The following is a 24,187-nucleotide window of genomic DNA, read 5'->3' on the forward strand; positions in this document are numbered from 1 at the left end:
CATTTTTTACAGCCTACATCCCAGGAACAATAATTTTCCTCTTTATCCTTCTTTCAGAAATAAACAGCAGACCCAAATGCAAAGTGCAGCTTTGGCTTTTATAGACATTAATAGGTTTTGATTGCTGATGCACATACTTTGCTTATTATAAATTAAACAAGGGAGACAGATTTCTACCTGAAGAAGCATGTCTGTCAAATGTGTGATTCACATGGTGTTTTTCATAAGATTTTGTTATGGATGGCTAACATGCTGATTAATGGATTTTAAGGACGACTTTGCAGTTTCGAAGGATAAGTACTCTTTCCAATTTAGCAACCATAAAGAAAAAAAGTAGAGATTTTTTTTTCTCCTGCAAATGTATGCACATTTATTTAGAGTTGGTATATTAATAAATGACAACTGCTACAGGAAGTAGTCTAGCATTAAATTAAATACATTTCATGACCTGCTCACTCAAAATGCATTATCTTTGAATATATTATGTGTGCAAATATAATGACACTATGTAAATGAAAATCTTAAAGTCCTGCTCAAAAACGAAAGCTTGTCTGACGAGTTAAAATAACCTTGAATTATTTATAAACACTTATTGTTTGTTAATATTAGGTATTATCTAATTGTTTTAGCTCTTAAAGTTCTTTAAAGGAAAAGAATGACTGCTTGACTATCCGTCAGAAATTATCAACAGAGTATAATTAGGATATATCAGTACAAGTTATAGGACAAATAACATAAGAGAAGTCTGCAAGGGACTCTTTACAACACTCCTGTTGTTTTGTTGTGTTGTTTTGTTTTTTTTTTTTTTTTTAATTTGAAAGAGCTCTGTATCAGGCAGTGAAAATAAACCTGCTGAGAGACCACAGTAGAATGGTTGGAAACAAGTATTTTCGAGAATTTAGTGCCTCACAGCTGGGGAATACTTTCTCCTTGTCCACTACTCCTAAACTGAAAATCATATCTCTTAACCAGTGAGCACCTATTCTGGACTAGGAATAAGTAAAGTGGTTTGGAATACAGTGTAGGAAGCACACACACGTAAAAAATTATCATTCTTACCTGGGAGACAACAGATAATTCTTAAGAATAAAATACGATATTTCATACTTTTCAATACATGGAGAAGCACCATAATTTGAAAATATTACCCAATACAACAAAATATACATACACTGAAAAAGCCATACATTTTTGTAGACTAGACATGGTAGCTGAAATTTCATGTCAGATACACGCTTTATTACAATAAACATCATATTATCTTATTTTCCTTAAAAAAAGGAAATTAATTTTAGCAGTATTTGTTAATGATATCTTCCTAAAGATTTACGTTTTAAAATAATTGTATAAATTATAAAATTGTTTATTTCCATGCTAAGAATGCGGTCATAATAATGCTTTTATTAAATAGATTGGACCTTAAAAAAAAATTAAACAACAAAAAAACCTTAAACAAGCAAGTTATTGTTTTACACCTTTTATGTAACTGCTGTGCCGTATTCAGTGACTATGCAGAAAATTAAGCAATCAGGCTTCAGCTGAAGTGTGTTAAAAAAATGTATTTTTTTTTTGCTTTGTATTTTCAGTCTTAATAAAGTGAATATTTTTCCTATATAAAACTTTTTAAAACATATTCCAAGATACATGTCAATGTTATTTTTTCCTAGGGTATTAATATCTTACAATATTCAATTGCAAGTCAAATGTAAATTAATTTAAATATTCTGGGTAGAAGTTAGAATGTATCCTGTTCCATGCACCTCTTTTTCTGGTCATGCATCAAATCAACTTTATTGAACTACCACGCACTGATTATTTCAACGCAGAAAATAAAATCATTTGATGCTTTCCAAGAAGATTAAGAATAGTGTGTGTTTAGAGAGGGACAAGACAAATGATCAGTTAATGGCTGGAGGCTTCAGCAGTATATTCAATGAGGTGTGCAAAGCTAATAAAACAATATGCTAATGAAAACAATCATGATCTACGTAGGCTTCGAATTAGAATTCAAAGGTAGAGGTTGAATGACACTCTAACACTAGCTCAATATAAACTGAACAATTTTTCAGTTGAAAATATGATACTTTATACTGAACTGACACAGGCTTTAACAGTATGTTAAATACAGTAATAGCTTAACGTTTACAGAAGTAAATAGAAACATGAATAGAAAAAACCTGAATATGATTTTGCATTTATACGTTAACTCATGTGTCAAGCATTTCTTATCACAGGAGAAGTAAGAATTAGCCAATGTTTGTAAAGTCAGAACTGCTTAGAATCAACTCAGTCATCATTTGGAACTGTCAGGTACCACTATTCTTGTATTTTTGTTAACATTCTTTTTTTTTATTACTTCCTCTGTAAATTATTCGTATTTTTAGCTTTTTAAAAGTACAGGGAAGAAAATCCTATCAATCTACATTCTTATTCCTACAGTACTGAACTAGGCTTTAAAGTCCTGAAGTATGCATGTAAGCGATTTCTAAAGGACTGCTTCTTCCCCAGACACTTAAAAATTCAGAAATGGAAATGCTGGAATACTTTTTTTTTGGTGGTACTTCAGTGTATTAATGTAAAAAAAAAAAAAGTGAGTTGGAAAATGTCAAATAAAAATCCCATTAATATGATAAATCATAGACATGGTCATATCTTCTAATTAAATTACATTGAAAAAACTGATTTGAATGTAGTTAACTTTGAGGTTCCACAGAAGAAGTTCCCTTGATTAAGTAGAAGATCAAAGAAAAAACAAAACTGCACTGGCTGGTAAGTTACTTAAAAGTTATTTTGATTAAAGAATGATAGCTAATATCCAATTTAATTCTGTTAAAGGCAGCACCCCACTGACACTAAAGCTGGAAGACATAGTTAGCATGTCCTCTATACATTGTACCTATTTGATTTTACGCAGTTCTGGACAGATTCACACTATAGAGAGCAGCTTTTATTTAAAGAAGAAAGGAAAAAACAGGAAAAAAAAAAACCAAACCAAAAACAAAATTAACCTAACAAAATAAAAGGCTTTCAAGTTATAAATATTTTCTCCAGGTATGCTATTAGAAAGCAGAGCTCCATTATCTTTATGTTGGTTTTATCCCCAAGGTTATCTAGCTTTTGAAGTTTTCCTTTGAAAAAAAAAATTGAGGTACTCACTCAAGAATCACTCATTGACCATTAGGATTTTTAATAGTGAATTGATACTGAAATACATTCACCATATTTTTTTTACTTCATTTCACTTCAGAAGTATTTTAAGAATTTTGTAAGGAGAAATTTGTGTTTTGCATTCCTTTTAGGACTACTGACAGAGTTGATTAAAAAAAAAAAAAAAAAAGGAAAAAAGCTTTGTTTTATAGCAGAATGGTAGATGGCATCCTGTTTTATCTTTCAATATTCTTGCTTATACCATCTGTAAAGGCATTTGTATGATCACTCCAGGCTAAATGATAGCAAGCTAATATTTAGGATTCCAGTCTGTAAAGAGGTGAGAGGCTTTCAAAGTCTCTTTCTTTCATTCTCTTTGCCAGGTTGGAGATGACTACATCTCTGTGTCACAGCCTAGCTCTACATTCCTGGAAATAAATGACCTGTGATAAGAGCAGGGACCTCACAATAGTCTGAAGAGCACATGTACTAGTCGCTTCTCTCAAACCATTTCTTGATAACTTTCTAGAAATAAAGCAGATGTGGATGCAGACAAGGCTGCTTTATTTAGTCATGGTATAAGACAGCTTCTCCACCTATAGCTGCTTCCCTGGTGTAGCTGAGGGAAAGGAAAGAGGACCTTCTTTTTAAGGATGTAATCAAAAAGCACATACTGCTGATGGACTAAAGACACCTAGGTCTTCCTGATTGCAAAACCACTGATTACTGTCATACTGTACCCATTTTACTACATGCTTTAGAACTCAAGTCTTTTGATTTAGGTGGCTGACATATGGGGACATTCATATCCTCCATAGCTTTTGCAGTTGCAGCGTGAATCCAGAGAATATTACAGACCTTGGCACGTATTTGATTCAGATTTTGTTCTAACATCATGCTGGACGGCTCTTCAAAGCCCCTCGGTTGATATATGCTATTCTGACTGTTTTAAGTTATCATGTTTCATACATTTATTCCCAAGACTTTTGATTATCCTGCCATCTGACTGCACCATAATGATCACAGATCACATACTGTCCACATCTGGCTATTAGAGTACTGTATACACCACTCCCTTCCCTTCCCTAAACTTCCCAATTTCTCTTCTCTTGCCTAAACTTCCCTTCCCTAAACTTCCCTAAGCTTCTCTAAGCTTTCCTTTCCTAACTTTCCTAAATTTTCCTTCCTTAAACTTTCCTATATAAAATTGAATATAACATTGAAAGTAGGTGGAAATTTCAGGAGGGATTCATGGTCTTAAGAGCATTTTTCTTAGTATCTAGCGGATTATAACCAAATCTTCGTAAATGTTTGCTTTCTCCTCAACTCAAGTACAGTAGCTTTAATTATTGCTGAAGGAGATGAAATTAGAGTAGGGAATATTATTGAGTTCTTTTCTGAATTAATTATTATTTACCTTTCAGTTTCTGATAACTGCTGGAAATTGAATGGAAGGAAATAAATTATAAGTTTCTTAACTGAGACCAATTATTTGAATTTCAAAAGGATTGATCCATTCCCAAAGAGAAAAATAATAATTATTTACATTCTATAAATTTTATTTGACCTTTCAACATCACACTTTCTGTTTACTTCACTGTGTTGGATAAAATAATATCAATTCTCCTAAACATCTGCTAGAATTGAAATTTCCATCTTGGGTAACTATTGTGTCTTTAATAATTTCTACTAGAAGTGTACTGTGAAACACTGATTGACATGAAAATTGTTTCCTTATTTTTTTTTTTCCAACAGGTTTATTTCCCAGAATCAACTTGGCTTATGCCTTTCCTATTTCTGTATTGACCACTAAAACATAATTGATCTTCTGCCTCAAAATTCCTGCAGTTTCATGAGCTCTGTTACAATTCAACGTAATCTATTTCCCACTGATGTTAGAAAACATAATAAGGTCACAGCAGGGAAGCTTTAGCTTCATTAAAGCACATTATTATAAAAAATAAAATGATCTGGAGTAAATTGGTTTTGTCCTTGTGGTACAGTTTGCATATATCCACATTAATCTGAGCCCATAAAGCAGCAATAAATTTGCCAGCCCTACTACATTACGAATGAGTCTCCTTTTTTCATTTCACCATGGGAACCTCTAGTGGCAGATGGAGATGTCAATACTTCATGTTCCAGGCAATATCTACCTTTGCTGGGTAAAACGAAATTAAACATCCCTACAAGAACCAAAAAACCCATTCAATAAAAATGTTTATTTTAATTTCTATTTTTTTTTTTTGTTTTGAAGACTTTGTGTCAAGCAAATGTACATGTCAAAATTACTTAAAAGAAATTAGCAAGCAAGCATTTAAATATTGACCCTCAGACTGTCACTTAGCATGGAAACCCATAATAGAGGGACTGTGCATAAAGATTTAAGATAGAAAATCAGTGATTCTTTTATTAATCTAGTTTAACTGATACTAAAATCTGACAAAAATAATTACAAGTGGGAGGCAGGAAGGCTTATCAATTCATTACTGCTTTCAAGGTTCTCCCTTCTCTTTCTTTTTGCCTTCAGCTGTTGGCAAAGGATAGGCTTTTGCAGTTCAATTTTTCAGCTTATTTTTGACTGCTTTTAATTAAATTTGATGGCCTGCTTCTGCACCAGTGGAGTTATTTGAGTTGCACAGCACTTTACTGTTATAATGATGGCTCCCTTGATGTCTGTTCATTATTAACTGCTTTTCAAAAGTGCTTCTTTCAACTCTCATTTTATAAATATTTAAATAACTGTGAATTTCTATAACATAAATATCTGGGCACTAGCGATAGGAATTCTACTGCCTATTTTAATAGGTTTTACATAGTAACATGATTTTTAAATAAAGCTATACATTATAATGTTAATTGGGAAAGTGTTGTCCCTAAATCATGTTACTTGTAAGTGTCAGCACAAATTGTAGTCATATTTCAAAGTAGGAGTAATCAATTAATTAGGCAGTAGTCTGTGAACTATTGCTAATGTGGCTATACTTTTTACACATCTTAATTATTCAGAGCAACAGGCAAATAAGTAAATAATACGAAACAAAACAGAGCACTTCTGATCTTTGCACTACAAGTGAAATAACTTGTATTAACTTCAATGTCTTCTGAAACAAATTTCTATTTTTAAAATCAAAAGGAGTGTGACCAGCAGGTCAAAGGAGGTGATCCTGCCCCTCTACTCGGCTCTTGTGAGACCTCACCTGGAGTATTGTGTGCAGTTCTGGTGTCCTCAACATAAAAAGTACATGGAACTGTTGGAACAAGTCCAGAGGAGGGCCACGAGGATGATCAGGGGACTGGAGCACCTCCCATATGAAGATCGGCTGAGAAAGTTGGGGCTGTTCAGCCTGGAGAAGAGAAGGCTGCGTGGAGACCTCCTAGCAGCCTTCCAGTATCTGAAGGGGACCTATAGGGATGCTGGGGAGGGACTCTTCATTAGGGACTGTAGTGATAGGACAAGGGGTAATGGGTTAAAACTTAAACAGGGGAAGTTTAGATTGGATATAAGGAGGAAATTCTTTCCTGTTAGGGTGGTAAGGACTGGAATGGGTTGCCCAGTGAGGCTGTGAATACTCCATCCCTGGCAGCGTTTAAGACCATGTCAGATGAAGCCTTGGGTGACATGGTTTAGTGTGAGGTGTCCCTGCCCATGGCAGGGGGGCTGGAACTATATGATCTTAAGGTCCTTTCCAACCCTAACTATTCTATGATTCTATGAATATACAGTTATCAGGAAAAAAAGAAAAAAAACAACAAACAAAAGAAAAGGTAGAGCTAAAGAAAGGAGAGGGTTTTTTTTTAATTAATGGCACTTTGACTAATGTGAAACAAAGTCTGATGAAGAATTTAAGACTCTAAAATCCTTCAGTAGGCAGGATTTATTTCTTAAAATAAGCTACTTCTCTTTGATGGTTAATGGGTCAGCTACTTGACCCATCTCCCATAGGCAGGGAGCCTGAAAGGAGTATAACACTCCTCTAACCATTATAGAAAAGAATTTGTATATACTTTCTCATGTTGGTAAGCAGTTTGCTCTGCAAGGATTCACGCTGGCTTCAGTGAAAATCCTCTCAGAGGAGGGATGCATCAGTATGAGTACTACAGGCAAAATGTGGCACAGCACTACTCAATAGACAGCAAATTTTGTCTTTTGAACACAGGAAAAAGGAGAATAAAAGTTATTTTGCCATGTGATTCTGGAAGCTTACAATTATTTCAGAACATTCTGTTCTACAAAACAGTAATTTCAAATTGTAAGCTGGATATCACTGGCAAAAGATGTGTCTTCCTAATTACTTTTGTATTGCATAGGACTTAGGAATACAAGTTCCAAAGCCTATGCAAGCAAGAACCTCTTTTTTTCTTTTTTTTTTTTTTTTTCTTTCATATGGACTGGCTCTTCTGCTCATATTTATACTGTCTCCAGTTTTAGGAATTACCTGCTGCTACAGGTTCCTCACGTAACTTTATTACTCATTTAAAAGAACATTTTCCCTATCTTCAGTAAAACAAAACAGTAATCATACATGAAGGGTGGAAATTCTTATGAGTTAGAGCTATGGTTTACATAATCAAAGTTATGTGCATCATCATCATTATGTACATTATTTGCCTTCTATAATTATTCTGATGGTGTCTTTCTATATAAACACCCTTTGAAATCTTTAAAAATTCTCAAAAAAAGTAAATTTAAAGTGCACCTAATTCCTCTACAGATATGCAGAAATCAAATGGCCAAAGTTCAGTTAAGGTTAATTTCATTTGTTGCCTGAAGTAATTCTACACTGGGTGTGTTTATTTGGCAACTGAAAAAAAACCAACAGAAACCCACATAGAAATTCTTCTTCATGACAGTTGAAAAAGGTAGTAATATAGTTACCCACAGCAAGTGCAGCAAGGAAGCTACTCTTCTACAAATGTAACACAGCCAGGTATATCCATATTAGATTTAATAGTGATACCTGTAGTAACTGTGCCCTTAAAGCCCTTTGTTCAGTTTAATAACACACATACACCTCCCATATCCCTTACTTTCTACATATTCAGAACTATGGAAGAAGTTTCAAATGAGTTAGTTGTCCTCTGTTTTTTCATTTTTTTCTAAATATTGAAGTTTCATGACAAACTGCAGAGGTAAAAGATGTGGCTCCCTTAATTAATTCACATTTCATAGTTTTATAGTTTCATTTTTCAATAATGTTAACATAGCCCCTTTGATTTGTCAGCAGGTGGCATTCCATCTATCACACACAAATTCTTAAGAAGTTTCACAGTACTGCAGGAAATCTGTCCATCACGACCCATTACCACAAGAAGAGTGCGAGTTTTCTTTTCCAACTGATTCTCCCACCTCTACAAAGACTCCCTTAAACATTTCCAAGAAAGTTGCAGCTGGCTAGGAGATCTCTTCAAAGTTCAACCATGTGTTGAGAAAAATTAATCTTTTCTAGCTGTTCCCTAATGAAACGGTAACTTTACATTTAAAGAAACACAATGTCTTCAAAGAACCAGCAATTTTTTTTTTATTTATTATTTTATTAAGTATCTTGTGTGAAGAGCTGTGATCTTTCCAGGTAACGATGCACAACATTTCTGGTCAGACAGTACAGGGGCATAGACTACCACCTCTTTTTTACAGCTTGATTAGACCTGCTTGGACATAGAGTCCAAGCTGAACATCCATGCATGGTACTTTCAGGTCATGGGTCCCTTGCAGCCCTGAGGAGCAGAAGTTGGTAGCTGTAGTGAACAGAGAAAATAGTAGTTTCAGTCTGTGGAGTTGGTAACACACAGTGGAATCAAAATCTATGAACAAAGATGGATCTATGAATCTATTATGTAATCATCACCCTTCAGTCTCCTCTTTGCTGAATAAGGTGATTCCCCATGTTTGGTATTGTATATCTGTCTAAGAACTGTACTGTGGTCCACCACAAACTAAAAGTTCAATTTGCATGGGACCTTTAAGTGATGATGGAATAGGTCAAAACTGAACTGATAACTGTTTCAAAGGGAAACCTGAAACTCATCAGGTTTGGATCAAGTTTCATACAGACTTCAGAAAGAACATCCAAAGGCAGACAAAACAAAACAGATGCATTAGCTTCCCTCTTGGAATATTGCTGAACTTTTCACAAACTCACTAAATGTGTTGAGACTAGAGAGGGATCAGGTGTTACATTTATTGGCAATATGTTTTGAAGCAGTAAATGTTTAAACGTGATTTTTGCTTTAGTAAGCGATGTGTTTCTGTGCATGTAGGCTGCTTGCCAATCTGACACTATTTGAATGCTAATGAGTTATTAGACAAGTCAGAATTAAATTGCTTTAGAAAAAGAAATACAGCATGAAGCTACAATAGTTTGGAAGTTTATAAGACCAATCTGAGATAAAACATAGGGAGAGTTGTTCTTGTAAATGCTTCCTTTAATATTTGATTCATAATGTTAACAATGAACTCAGAAGATCTTTCCTATTAATAATTTCAAACATTCCTCAACAAAGGAAGCTAACCAAACTTTTCTTCAGAAAAAAAATCAATTGCCAGGTATACTAGTATGAATAATATATTTATTTACATATTAAAACAACAATCAATACCAGAAAAGAAAGAAAGAAGAAACACAGTAGCTTTAAGAAAGCGCAAATTTTAGATTTCATATTTTATTTATTTTGATTTTGAGATGAAAAGGAGTTTTAGAAATATGAAGTGCAGAAATAAGAATGTGTCCTTTTATTTTTTGTTCCAAAAAATCAGTTTTGGTAAAAGTGGCATGCATTTTGCTCCAACATATTTAGATGAAAACAACATAATTTTTGTGACTTCTGTTACCTTCAGAGAAAATAAATTTGCTTCTGAATTTGGATAAAACTCATTACAGAAAAGTTATAGGAGAGTATATGCAAAATATAAAACCTAATCACAGATAAACAGAGTTCTTCAGAGATCAAGGAAAGCATCTTTTCTTTCCATAGTAAATGTGGAGATGTTGACAAAGTAAAACTTTTAAAAATGCTTTAAATTAGTTTGTTTTGTTATTTGTGTCAGTTCTGACATTTTTAAGCTTTACAAGTAAGCAATCAATGGTAATACTCATGTGATTAATAGCTAACGTATTATGATAGAAATTTGTTACTAAGTCAAGTCCTCTACATTATCTACCAACCTGATAGGGAATAATGGAAGCACAGAGAAGACCATTTCTCAGTTTTAGTATAACTGCTGTATCAGTCTTTAGTAACTAGAATGAGCACTTATAGATTAAGCACTAACCATGGAGTGCAGTAAATAAGTGTTTTACTATTGCTAGTAGCAGATCACAGGCTTTACGCTCATTTTGCAAGCTTTCAGAACTGAAGTTTGTCAGTATTACTTTGTCCAGAACTGCCTTGACCTACCTGAGGCTCACTTGTTTACACATAATTCTTTTCTGATGGCCACCTGGCTATGCCTGACTTGGATTTGGATTGGGCTTTTTTGTTGTTCTTTGGTTGGTTTGGTTTGGTTTTGCACAGTATAACCATAATTTTAAACAGGTATTCTGCATAAAATAATCATTTGGTCATAAGGGCTTTCTGTTATGAAAACAGAAGGCTTGGAAATGGGGTACCAGATGGTCTGTAGGAGAACAAAGGCAGTAAATAATCTGAAAAGAAAAAAGGCCCAGTTTGGTACTGGAGACCTACAGTTATAAACTCACTAGTGTTCAGTTAAAGAAGTGCAGACCTGTATCAATCATGAATTGCAAAACGCCTGAAGAAGCTATGCTCAACATAAAGATAAAACACTCTGTACAGTCAATTCAGGTGTAATATTGACTAGTAGGCCAATGAAGAAATAGCAAAGTGTAGAGAGTTTTAAGAAATGCAAAAATGATGCCAAGTTGTTTCTAGATTGAGTAAGAAGAAACTTTCTACCTCAACATCATATTAATTCCACCAGAGAAGTCAAGACGTTGAATGTTCAGCAAACCTTGCTCTCGTACTCCAGACTGAATTTACCAATCTTAAGACCAACAAGGGCAGTGAAAGAGAAAAGGGGTAGATGCTAGAAGTATATGCATAGCAGTGTTAATGGATTCATTATTGAGACCTCTTCTCTAATAATACATGGGGTTTTGGGGGTATTTTTTTTTTTTACTCTATAGAACAGAACTTTTCAATTGGAAGTGACCTACAGTGATCACCGAGTCCATCTGACCACTTCAGGGTTGACCAAAACTTAAGCATGTCATTAAGGACATTGTCCAAATTCCTCTTAAACACACACAGGCTTGATGCATTGAGCACCTCTCTAAGAAGCCTGTTCTGGGGCTGGACCACCCTCTTGGTAAAGAAATGCTTCCTAATGTTCAGTTTAAACCTTCCCTGATGCATCTCTGAATCATTTCCATGTGTCCTATAGCAATAGGATACCAAGGAGAAGGGTATCCAGCAATACCTCTCTCTCCACTTCCCCTCCTCAGGAAGTTGCAGCTCACCCATCAGCCTCCTATTCTCCAAACTAGACAAACCTGAAGTCCTTACCTCTTCATGGGACATGTTTTCCGGCTCTTTTACCAGCTTTGTTGATCTCTTCTGGACACGCTCAAGTACCTTCACATCCTTCTTAAATTTTGGAGCTCAAAAGTGCCAGCAATATTCAACATGAAACTGGACCAAAGCTGGAAATGGTGCAGTAATCACCTCCTTTGACCAGCTGTTTATGCTGTGTTTGATGCAAACCAGGATGTGGTTTGTCTATTTGGTTACCAGGGCACAGTGCTAACTAATATTAAGCCTATTATCAAACAGCACTTCCAGATCCCTTTCTGCAGGGCTGCTCTCCCAGTTCAGACTTCTGCCTGGCATTACTCCATCCTGATACAGAATTAGTCATTTCAACTTGCTAAATTTCATCCCATTAAGCATTGCACAGTGCTGTGATCAATCTAGATACCACTGGAAGGCTTCTTGTCCCTCAAGGGGGTTAAGAGTACCTCCCAGTTTATTATCATCACGAAAATAACTTCCCTCCTTCCCACCTCCCCTCCCCTCCCTTTCCCTTTCCCTTTCCCTTTCCCTTTCCCTTTCCCTTTCCCTTTCCCTTTCCCTTTCCCTTTCCCTTTCCCTTTCCCTTTCCCTTTCCCTTTCCCTTTCCCTTTCCCTTTCCCTTTCCCTTTCCCTTTCCCTTTCCCTCCTCTCCTCTCCTCTCCTCTCCTTTCCTCTCCTCTCCTTTCCTCTCCTTTCTTCTCCTTTCCTTCCTTCCCTCCTTCCTTCTTCCCTCTTCCCTCCCTCCCACCTTCCCTCATTTTACAAAATGTGACAGCCTTTCTAGGAGCTGAAGGAACAGTGAACCATGGCCTTTTCAAATATCACTCTTTTTTTCCAGTGACAGAGGTAATAGCTTATCTGAGGAAAAGCTGTATATTTGAAAAAATCATGGACAAACCAATGTATTTTGTCCAATATTTACCTAGGAAATCACTGAGTACTTTTAGCTGAAGCATTAATATTTGGCTTGCAGCAAATAACTTTACATGAAAACTACCAACTGGGATGCATATGCTTGGCTAGTAAAAAGTGGGGTTTATAAAATGAAAACTGGAGCAACCCTTATAATAGGGAAGTATATATTTAATTAAATGGAGATAATGCATTCTTGTTTGCAATCCTAAAACCAAATTATGATTAATGTTAGTTTTATGTGGCATGCTGTGCATTTCCTATATCAGAAGTTGTCATACTTATCAGTATTCTTAAATAACAAATTCTATACCTCTTGTCTGTGTACTGCATACTATTTCAAATTAAGAGTGATGTTCGTATTATTCACCCTATTAAATTTCAAAATTGAGTTTTTCATTCTAGATGGAGGATATTTTCATGCAAGAGGACTGACATGCCTGCACAAAGCCCTTCTGAGATCAATTTGGCATGAACAGATAGAGATCTGCCTGAATTCATAATAAAAAAGCCAACAAAACTGTCAGGGATATTACTTAAAATACATAGCAAATTCATCAGTAATTATCTTGTGATATGCATCTTATGAAATTAAGACATTTTAGCCTTCTAACAATGCCAGTCTGTACAATATGACAAAGAAACTGTATTCCCAGTTCAATAAGTTATTTACTTTTTGTCCCTTTTAAAATATGTAAGTTTCTATGTGAAATTGAAAGTAATGATCTTGGACTACTTGTTTTCTGTATTTCTGACAGCCTTTCACAAATGACAGATTCATTTTGAAGATCTCGGATTTGGGAAAGCATCACTCTAGCTTTTTATATATTCTCTATATAACATTGAGGAAATTAATTGCTCTTTCTGCACTTCAATTTAACATTTGTGTAAAGAGGACAATAGTTCCACTCCAAAGGACTTATGAAAATAGAAATCACCAGTCTCCTATATGTTCTGTGATTATTCTGGTGTTATAGAAAATATTATTATATTCACATACCATTGCTATTTGGTCTGCTCTTAGATTGCTTTATTTATTTAGTAGTCTGTATGTCACACAGCACAGTTACTATTAACCATCAACAAATTCTGCACATAAACATGCAAAATTCTGTCTTTGTAGATGTTCTACACTTAAAATTCTGTCTTTGTAGATGTTCTATTTTCAAACATGTTCAAGAATGTTATTTATATAAACATGCTACTATTCAGAAGATACTTTAGAAGTTATGTAAAATGCTGTCAAGCCTCAATTTTAATACATTAACAGACCACAGTTCAAGAGTTGCAAACAGGATTTTCCTCATGCTTAATGTGAATCAGTTTACTGTTTTTTTCTATATATAAATTTATATGTATAATTTTATATATATTTATAAAAATAGCATATAAAATTTATATATGATTCAATGATTCTATGATTCTTTTATTTATGCATATAATATAATTTATATATTTATATACATATATATATACTTTAAATCTTTATTGGTGACCAAACAGAAAACAGAAATTCTTATTCTGCAGAGAGTATCATGTAACTAACAGCTCCAAACTGGCAACAACGGCTATTGTCCATACTCAGTACCTGCCTATGCAAAGGGTTAAAAAATAGGGAGACAGAAAGGTTAAGCTTTCTTGCCCTTGTTTACAACCTTAATCCAGAGACAAAGTTTTTCTTTTCCTGTGTCTAAGGGAACTTAGTTCAGTGTGTCCCTGAAGTGTGATATCTGTACACACATAAATGGAACAATTATAAAAGATTATAAGATTAAGAGACAAATCATAACCAATTTTACGTTATGACCACACAGGACTTCAGGAAAGCTGTGAAAACAGAGCAAAGATGCAAAAAGTATCTGTACATACCAGTAACTCCTCCCCAGAAAACTCCCTTCCCCAGAGTCAACAATTCTAGTCCCTTCAGTATGTCCTCGGATGCCCTGTCCTCCATCCCCAGGCTACGCTGGTCAGGACTATCTCAAGTACATCAATGTCTGTCTCATACTGGGATGTCCAAAGCTGTGAACAGCATGCCAGTATTGAAACTACTGAGTACCTTCAGTGAGTATTTTCATTGAGAACACCAGTGCAGGGTCACTTCCCCACACCTGCTGCCTGTACCCTTGCTACTGCAAAGATGTGGGCATGCTGTGTCTGGGTGCACTGCTGCCTTGGGACCAGCTAAGTTGGTAAGCTCCCAGAGATCCCTGGGCCATCACTGCAGAGCCTCTCCACAGCTGTTACCTCCCAGATATATAACTTTGTGTTCACCTTCCTGGGGTTCCTGTACTATCATTCAGGCCATTAACAAAGAATGCTAAACAGTATTTGTTCTTGGATTGATCGCCGAAAGAAATTACTGCTTTCTGGTCACTAGCTGGGCTTTGTATTATGGATCACAACACAGTAAGACCAGCAATCCAGGCCATTTTCCACCTGCAATATTGACTGCTTACCTGGTTTATATATCACCAACCTAGCAACAAAGAAACTATGAAAGCTGCATCAAATTTCTTTCTTAAGTCAGGGTGATCAGGAATACGCACCTTTTCCTGTCTACAGTCTTGTCATCAAGGCTAGAATTTTGGATAGGCATGATGTGCATGGAAGTGGATTTCCCAATACTTATTAAATATTGCGTCTATGATCTGCAGCAGCATCTGTGCTACACTTAATAACAGCTGTTAAAAAGATAACATGCTACTTACCTTTCGTACATTGTGATATTACTAAATACAGAAATATGTGATATTTCTAAACATATAATTTCACTTTGAAATAAGAAATAAGTAAAATAAAACTACTATAAGTGACTACAACCTCAAAAGTATGTGCAAACCAATCACATGCCACATCATAATGCTGGCTTTTTCATCCTTATGTTTATTAACTTTGATAATTTCATATCATCTTTTCCCACTTCAGGAATACTGGTTGTCTGATATGCCACATAAATACACCTCTTGGATGAAAATTGTTTCTCAATTTGAAAACTGCCAAAAAAGTGTAAATTGACTAAACATTTTGAACATGTCCACTGATGTCGACTCTCTCATTTAACTTGCTGACAAAAGATTCTTCCTTCTTCAGACATTACTGGGTTATTTCTTTAGCTTAACACATTGTACCAAACAGTGCTGAGCACTGTTGAGAAGAAGCTTGAAACTGCTTGTATGCCACTAGTTTAGATACAGCTTCTTTGATCTTTGGATGAGTTTGTGTCTCAACTTTATCAGCATTTCCAATTATCAGTAAAGCAATTGGTGATCCAAGACTAACACAGGCACTGAGAGAAATTTGGCTCCTCCATCAGACTGTCTCTATGCAAGCAGCTCTTAAAAGATTTTCAAATTTTTAGGGATTTTCAAACTGTCAAGTACTGTGATAATGTGAGCTAATAGTTTATTTTGAGGTGATGTTAGCACGATTTCAGAGATTCAATTCTTTTTTTTCTTTACAATATCATATCTTGCCTGTCTCTCTAATACATGAACATTTTTTATTGATAATCCACTCTCAGCACCTCTCTTTTTTTTTTCTTCTCTCTCGCCCTTTCTCCCTTTTCTCCCTTTGCCAGGCTAGTATCCTCCAGGTTTCTTAGTGGTTGTTCATAGAAGAAAATAGACTCTGTTATAATGTGAGGAAAAAGCAGATCTGACAAACAGAAAACTACCTTGCCTTTGTCTTCTCCGTGACATCCTACTAGCTACAGAAAAGCAGAAATGTTTGACATTTAAAACGAAATACCAGGGAAATAAAATATCCAAAGTTGAACTGAGATACTGGAGTGTATGAGTAATAAAAATCTAAGACACAAAGGATAAGATGTGTGCTTTAATATAAATTTAATGTGCTTTAATATACTTCCTCTAATGTGCTTTAATATATTTCCTCTAAGAAGTTATCTGTAGATTTACTTTTTTTTTACGTGTGTGTGTAATTTTTGTGCTTTGTGGCTTTAGTGCTGCTGTCACATTAGCTCCTAGCACATGAACGATAACTTGTGGTACTCCCTCAGAGACCATCTTTGAATAACCAAGGCTTCTGACTCTGTCCTTCATCCACAATTGTTTCTGATGTTTTAATAATAGAGTAATAGAATACCAGGTTGGAAGGAATCTCAAGGATCATCTTGTCCAATCTTTCTTGGCAAACCATAAAATCATAGAACCATAGAATGACCTAGACTAGATGTCCTAGCATCCTGTTCAGCTAAATCTTAAAAGTATCTTATGTTGGAGAGCCCACCACTCCCCTGTGGAGATTACTCCAATGGCTGATTGCTCTCATTCTGAAAAATGTTCCTCTTGTGCTCAGTCAGAAACTCCCCAGGAATAATTTGCACCCATTACTTCCCATCTTCTCCATGGAATTCCTTCTAAAAAGGGGAGACTCCATCTTCTTTGTTGCCACCCTTTAAATACTGTAACATGATGATAAGGTCTCCCCTGAGCCTTCTTTTCTCAAGACTGAACAAACACAGGTGTCTCATCCTTTCCCCACATAGCAGGGTTTCCAGTCCTTTGATTACCTGTGTGGACCTTCTCTGGAACCCTTCCAGCTGTTCACACATTTTTTTGCACAGTAGGAACCAAAACTAAACACAGAATTTTGGGTGTCACCTGACAAGTGCTGAGTAGAGCACTTTCTTCACTGGTGAAACTCTTGTTGATGCAACTCAGCACCCTGTTGCCTTTCTTTGTTGCAGCAGCACACTGTACATTTACACTGAGCTTGCTGTCCAACAGGACCCCAAGTCCCTTTCCACAGAGCTGTTTCCCAGCTGGGTAGATTCCAGCCTGTGATGCAGTCTTAAACTGTGTTTACCCCCATGCAAGACCCTACACTTTTGTTCCATGAGAAATACAGTAGGAAGGAAGATCCCTTTAACAAGCACCCAAATAATGTTGCTTACATTTTTTTTTTTCACCAGTTTGTCTTCTAGAGTAAATGTATCACTATTTAACTATATTTTTTTGATCACTGAGTACATGCAGGTATGTTCATGTTTTATATTTGTATTTTATAACAAATTTCCATTACTTTAAGTGAGTGCTTCCAATTCTCTAGAAAGGAAGAGGAATCAGAATGTAATGTCATAAAGTTTGCAAAATAACAGTATAAAGAAATGAAGTTACATACTGATTTAAAGATGTGTTTAAATGGAAACCAAAGTGCTCTAAACTGTCTCATAAACCACATTTTTAATTAATTTTTGTTGTTAGAAATCAGCAGGCTTTGTAAATTTAGTCTGAAAGGAACCTCTGAATGAGTATGACTTCACTTACTTGGAGTTGAGGCTGATCAGCTCTTCCACAGCTGGTGCCAACATTCTGTCAGTCAAATTCTTAACTGGGTTGTAAAGGGCAAGGAAAGCAGCTGCTTTTCACTCCCACCTGAAATAAAATATTGTGTCAGTTACTTTTTTCACAGTCTTCCAATTGCAGTAGGACATTCATTACATTATCTTTGCCTGTCACATTAAGGGTTCATCAGAATACTCATCTAAAGGATGAAATCATAAACTATTACATTCTATGAATTTCTCCTTGAATGTGTTATACAACATGTGGATAAATAAATGCTCTAAATAATATTTTATTTTGCAATAAAAATTCTTATAAAAATTATTTTTATATTAATTTGTAACTGTTAAATAGAACATTTACTCATATAAGGTACGCATTTATAAATGCTAAAGGGAGAAAGTAAAATCAGAACACCTAGCAGTAGAAAATAGAAGTATATTTGTAGTAGTGCATGTAAGCATTCAAATAATGAAGAGTCACATTTCTTTTTATTACAGTACAATTCATTTTTTTACAAATATCTCCATCTAATTATGAACCATAGTCTTCAAAATTATGACAAACTATATTTAAAACAGAAGGTTAATTAAAAAGTCCCTCAAATTTAAACTGCTATCACCTTTGAAAGGTCATAAATGTAAAAAGTCCCAACTGACTAAAAAAGTTACAGATACTACATCCATCTACAAAAAGAGGTGAAAAAGATTCAGGAAACTGTAGTCCAATTCATTTCACTAGAGTTACTGGGAAAAATTATAGAACAGGTCTTCAAGAAAGCTATACAAGCACAAGAAGGGCAATCAGTTGCACCATCACAGCAGGCAGGCGCGTGACAGCAGGCAAGTGCACGGAAGCATGCTGACCAGCCAGTAAAAAGCAGCATCCTCTGCTTCTCCTCAGCTTCTAGCATTTGGTAGAACCAATGCTGTTATACAGACAGAGCTCCTATCCAATCAGATGAAAACTTAGGTTTCCGGCTGTGGGATGTGGAAAGGGATATCCTTGGAGATGGAAAGTGATGGCAAGCGAGCCTGTGGGAGGTGTGAACAGGCAGATGAACTGTTCTGCTTGCTGTCCAAGCTATAGGAGGAGGTGGGCAGACTGAGGAGTATTTGAGAGTCTGAAAAGGAGACTGGTCAATAGAGCTGCATTCTGATGTATGAAAGGTGACTCAGAGAGGCCACTATGGAGGCAGGTACAGGATCTGCTTTGTGCCAGGATAAAGGCAGTGTTAAAAGGGATAAAGAAGGGTGGAAGAAGATTACAGTGCAAACACATAAGCCCTTCCTTACCCTCTAAGACACTCTTACAAAATAGGTATGAGGCCCTAGGTAGAGTAGAAGCAGCACATAATGAAATAGAAGAACCTACACAAGCAGACATATGTAGGTAAGAAAGACCAACCCCTTGCAACAAAACCTCATTAAGACCATTGTCAAAAAGAAACAACCAGCAGCTATAGCCATTTCATAAAAAGGACATGGAACTGTTGGAACAAGTCTGGAGGAGGGCCTCAAGGATGATCAGGGGACTGAAGCACCTCCCGTATGAAGATAGGCTAAGAAAGCTGGGGCTGTTCAGCCTGGAGAAGAGAAGGCTGTGTGGAGACATCATAGCCACCTTCTGGTATCTGAAAGGGGCCTGTAAGGATGCTGGGGAGGGACTCTTCATTAGGGACTGTAGTGCTAGGACAAGGGGTAATGGGTTAAAACTGAAACAGGGGAAGCTCAGATTGGATAAAAGGAAGACGTTCTTTACTGTAAGGGTGGTGAGGCACTGGAATGCGTTGCCCAGGGAAGTTGTGAATGCTCTGTTGCTGGCAGTGTTTAGGTCCAGGCTGGACAGAGCCTCGGGTGATGTGGTTTAGTGTGAGGTGTCCCTGCTCATGGCAGGGCGTGTGGAACTTGATGATCTTATGGTCCTTTCCAACCCTAACTATTCTATGATTCTATGATTCTATGATTCTATGATCCTATTTGTGATTCCCTCCTGTGTGAGGAAGAACCTATCTACAGACCAGACCCTCTTTTCAGGGATGTCTTCTGCCTTCCTGAGGCCCACATTAGAGACGTCACCACATAACTGAAAAGCTTAGTACAACCTTCAGACTACAACCCATTCCTCTTTTATATGGGTATTAATGGTGAAAGGGCTGGAAAGCACGTCCTGTGAGGAACAGCTAAGGACTTTGGGCTTATCTAGTTTCAAGATAAGGAGGCTGAGCGGTGCTCTGCAACTTCCTGAGGAGTGGAACTGGAGAAAGAGGTATTGCTCGATACACTCCTTAGTTTCCACCAATATGACATGGGAATGATCCAGGAGAGCACCAGGGGAAGTTTAGACTGGACATTAGGAAGCATCTCTTTACCAAGAGGGTAGTCAAACCCTGGAACAGGCTTCCTAGAGAGGCGATCAATGCCTCAAGCATGTGTGTTTTTAAGAGGAATTTGAACAATGTCCTCAATAACATGCTTTAAGTCTGCCAGGATTTTGCTGCTACAGTTATTTTTCTTCTTCCTAGAAGCTGGTGCAGTGCTGTATTTTGGCTTTAGTCTGAGAACAATGCTGATAACACACCAGTGTTTTAGTTGTTGCTAAGAGGTGCTTACTCAGTTGAAGGACTTCCTCTTCTCAAGCTCTGCCAGTGAGGAGGGGCACAAGAAGCTGGGAGGAAGCAGAGACAGGACACCTGACCCAAACTAGCCAAGTGGGTATTCCGTACCACAGCATGTCATGCCCAGTATATAAACTGGGGGGAGTTACCCGGAAGGCCCAGATCGCTACTCGGTCGGGTCAGCGGGTGGTGAGCAATTATATTGTACATCACTTGTATTTATTGTGAGTCATTTTACTTTCCCCTTTTAGTTTTATATTCTCTCCCCTTGATATTTCCCTCGCCATTATTGCTAGTTTTATATTATACTTTAGTTACTCCACTGTTCTTATCTCAACCCATGGGGTTTACATTCTTTCGATTCTTCTCCCCATCACACCCAGAGCCAGTAGAAAAGGGAAGGTGAGCTAGTGGCTGTGTGGTTCTGAGTTACTGGCTGGACTTAAACCACGACAGTCAGTCCTGAAGTGGTCAGACAGCTGGACTGAGTGTAAGTCCCTTCAATTTGAAGTGTTCTGTTCTATACTATTATGTTCTAGAAAAACCAACACAGATTTACCAAGTATGAACAGTACTTGATCAAACTGATTGCTTATCAATATATTTATTGTGTAAGTGAGAGCTGTAAAATCCACGTATTTTCTCAAGCATAACAGTAAAAGTTAGTAACATGAAAGATGAAATATAAAACTTTGTATCTCTTAAGTATTTGTTCTGCTTATGCATACTGAAATTCCAAGCATCCATACCACTATAGCACAAAGGACAGAAACATGTATGAAGACACAGATATGTGGAAAAACAGTGTAAAGAATTGTAATTTCTTACAGCTATAACAGTATAACATTCAGTAATGTTATTATGTTTTCCTGACCACTATACATTTGTTATTCTAACTAAAAGAACACAAAACAAACCTGAAGAGAAAACATATTACATCTCTCAGATGAATTACAGAGCAATGAATGAATTTCTGCAGAAGGCATGATTTTTCACAAAAATCACTGCCTTAAAACAACTTTATAGTGAGCTTGTATGATATACTAGCACTGCATATAGGACAAAAATGTTCAGAAAATCATAGCTGGCTTATAAAACTTTCAGATCTTTATCCATCAACATTCCTTGCCATACAGGTATATAACTTAGGAACTAGTGATCAGTTACAATAGGGGCAGAGAAGAAGAATGATTAATAGAATAAAGTTAGTTGCTTGATGCTGTATACAAGCATTGGTTGGAGAGGCACTGCACATCTGAAATATTTGTGAACTTTCACCTACAGTGTAATCACCTAGGAGAACAAAGCTGTTGCCATTTTCTTGCAGATAGATGGCACACATTTTTTTCCTCAGAAAAATAATTGTGATCTAAACACTAAAAAAAAAAAAAAATCAATAACACTTCTGTTCTCTACATAGTCAAAGAATTCATTATTTGTAAACAATTAAAATAATCCTTTAAAATTAGTATGTTGAAATATTCTGACAGATGAAAGCTCCTTCTACGGTCTTCTAGTTTTAACATAAAGAACCAAATTCCTCATCTTAGAAAGAGGAAGTTAATGTAATTCCATGAAATGCAAATTCTACATTAGTCCATGAACACTCTGCAGTTGCAGACTGACACAATTAATAAATGTGCTCTCTCTGAAGCCTTTTTCTACTCTTTCTGTCAGTACAAGCTTTAGTGAAGTTATTCATACATATAAAACTCCTTAAGGACAGACAAATTTAATTCAATAGTCCTAGAGATCTGACCATAAATAGCTATCTACAACAGAACCATACTAAGACTTTTTTTTTTTTTTGTGATGTTTTTGAGTTTCAGAACTTTTTCTGTTTTCAACAGGAAGCATTCACAAATTACCTAAAGACTTTGTCAGAATGCCAACAATCTTTTCAAAAGAAGAAAACAGGCGAATCTAAGCATGCTTTCCTGAAACATTTAGACTGGAAAAACAAATAGGTGGAATGGAAGAGAGAATCAAATCTCTCCAAAGCCCTTCAACCATAAACTCTCTTTGTTGTTTATGCCCTCACAAGTTGCATTTTGCAACTAATTAATATTTTCTTATCAGAAATTATATTAACGGTGAATTTACAAATTCTAGCCTGGAATTCCCTGAGGCAGAGAAGAACAGGAGACATACAACAATTAACTAAATACTGAATCATCAGAGGCTAAGGGGTAGAAATCTGTTCTCTTTTATTGCTTTTAACTTGAAACTGGAAAACAAACTTGTGAGGCAGCAGTGAGATTTTTCCCCCACACTTAGACTGCTCTAGGGCAACAAATGGGGTGCATACTTTCCTTTCCAGTGAAGCAAGTAACACCTTTTATTCATAATCCCTTTTTCTTCTTAAATTTGTAAGTTTTATATCAATGTACTTATCTTTTCCTTTTGGCTTCTCCCCCCATTTTGTTACCTAGAACTCAGCTTTCTTTTTCCTTAGTCTCTAACTCTACACTTTCAGCCCAGCAATTTGTTCTTTCTGATAGGGATGTAGTTGGCCTAAAGTTATTTTTGCCTGCATTTTGCACTTGTTATCAGTTGGGAACAGGAGGAAACGTCACTTGGCTCCTGAATGAAGGCAACAGATAAGCATGAAGCTTTGGGCTGTCTGCAACTTCTGTTAGCCACTGCAGGAGCACTGCATTATGGTCTCTCTCTTCTGTTATACATGATGAAATTCCCTGCCAAGAGAGCTATACATTTACAGTATCTTATAAATGGGCTGAGAAAGCCAGGTGCCAATATGTAGTAGGTTAAACTTCAACACTGACATTTACATATATGCTTCTGGCCACAATGAATTCCAATTTGTAAAATTCTGACTTATGATGCTTCTGCACAAACACACAAGCTAGACACTGAAGGAAGACTTGTGAGAAGAAGTAATATCTCTTATTAGACCAGAAAAATGACAAGATGCTGACATCAAAGTCCTTCTTCAGGTAAAAAGAATATAAGGAAGAAGAATTCAATTATGCTAGATGCCATATGGGACAGTGATACTATAAATTATTTTTAAATAGCTTGTTAAAATCACAATAGGTTATATAAAATCCTACTCCAGACATCACAGAAAAAATACACCAGTGATCATTCCAAACTAAGGAATGTTCACATGTTACTCATGATTTCTGAAGATGGGAAAATACTTCCCAAGTTCTTTTTCATAGTATGAGTTAAATTAAAATTAAAATTACCTATAAAAAATGAAATTATATTATTTCAGCTTCTACTAAAAGTGGCAATAACATGGAGTTCTGTAAGCCTTTGTTTTTATATTTGGAATGAAAGGGTGGCTATATGTGATATTGATGACTTCCCTTTAAAAAAAAATAAATTCCTTTTTTCTTTCATTTACACATGTGGGATGTGACACAATCTCATGCAGTTTGTCCATTTTAACAACTTATCAACATTTATACAAGCCTTTCTAATGTTAAGACCTCATTTAACTTGCATCTTTTACCTGTGCTTGTGCTCTCCAGTTATGTTTATGTGGAGACTTCACATTTCTATTCTCTTCCATTATACATGATGAAGAATACCAAATTAATACAAGAAATAATGTCAAATTAATCAAACAAATAATAGGAACACACATTTTACTACGTCTGAAAGGGACACTTAAAAATTATTTTTTCTTTCAAGATGACGG

At 36.0% G+C, this 24,187-nt stretch overlaps 1 long non-coding RNA gene across 1 annotated transcript in view; it reads right to left on the reverse strand.

Moving 5' to 3' along the window:
• The window catches only part of LOC133216948 (uncharacterized), a 181,890-nt gene extending 163,895 nt beyond the window's left edge, over positions 1–17,995 (reverse strand). Inside the window, exon 1 of the long non-coding RNA XR_009726760.1 lies at positions 17,883–17,995. This is a non-coding gene — a long non-coding RNA (uncharacterized LOC133216948). The remainder of the gene's footprint in view (positions 1–17,882) is intronic.
• Positions 17,996–24,187: the final 6,192 nt, after the last annotated feature.

The sequence above is a fragment of the Neopsephotus bourkii genome, unplaced genomic scaffold (genome assembly GCF_033783945.1).
Source record: "Neopsephotus bourkii isolate Nb327-2 ecotype Australia unplaced genomic scaffold, CSIRO-AGI_Nbou_v1 NB_1075, whole genome shotgun sequence".
Lineage (NCBI taxonomy): Eukaryota > Metazoa > Chordata > Aves > Psittaciformes > Psittacidae > Neopsephotus > Neopsephotus bourkii.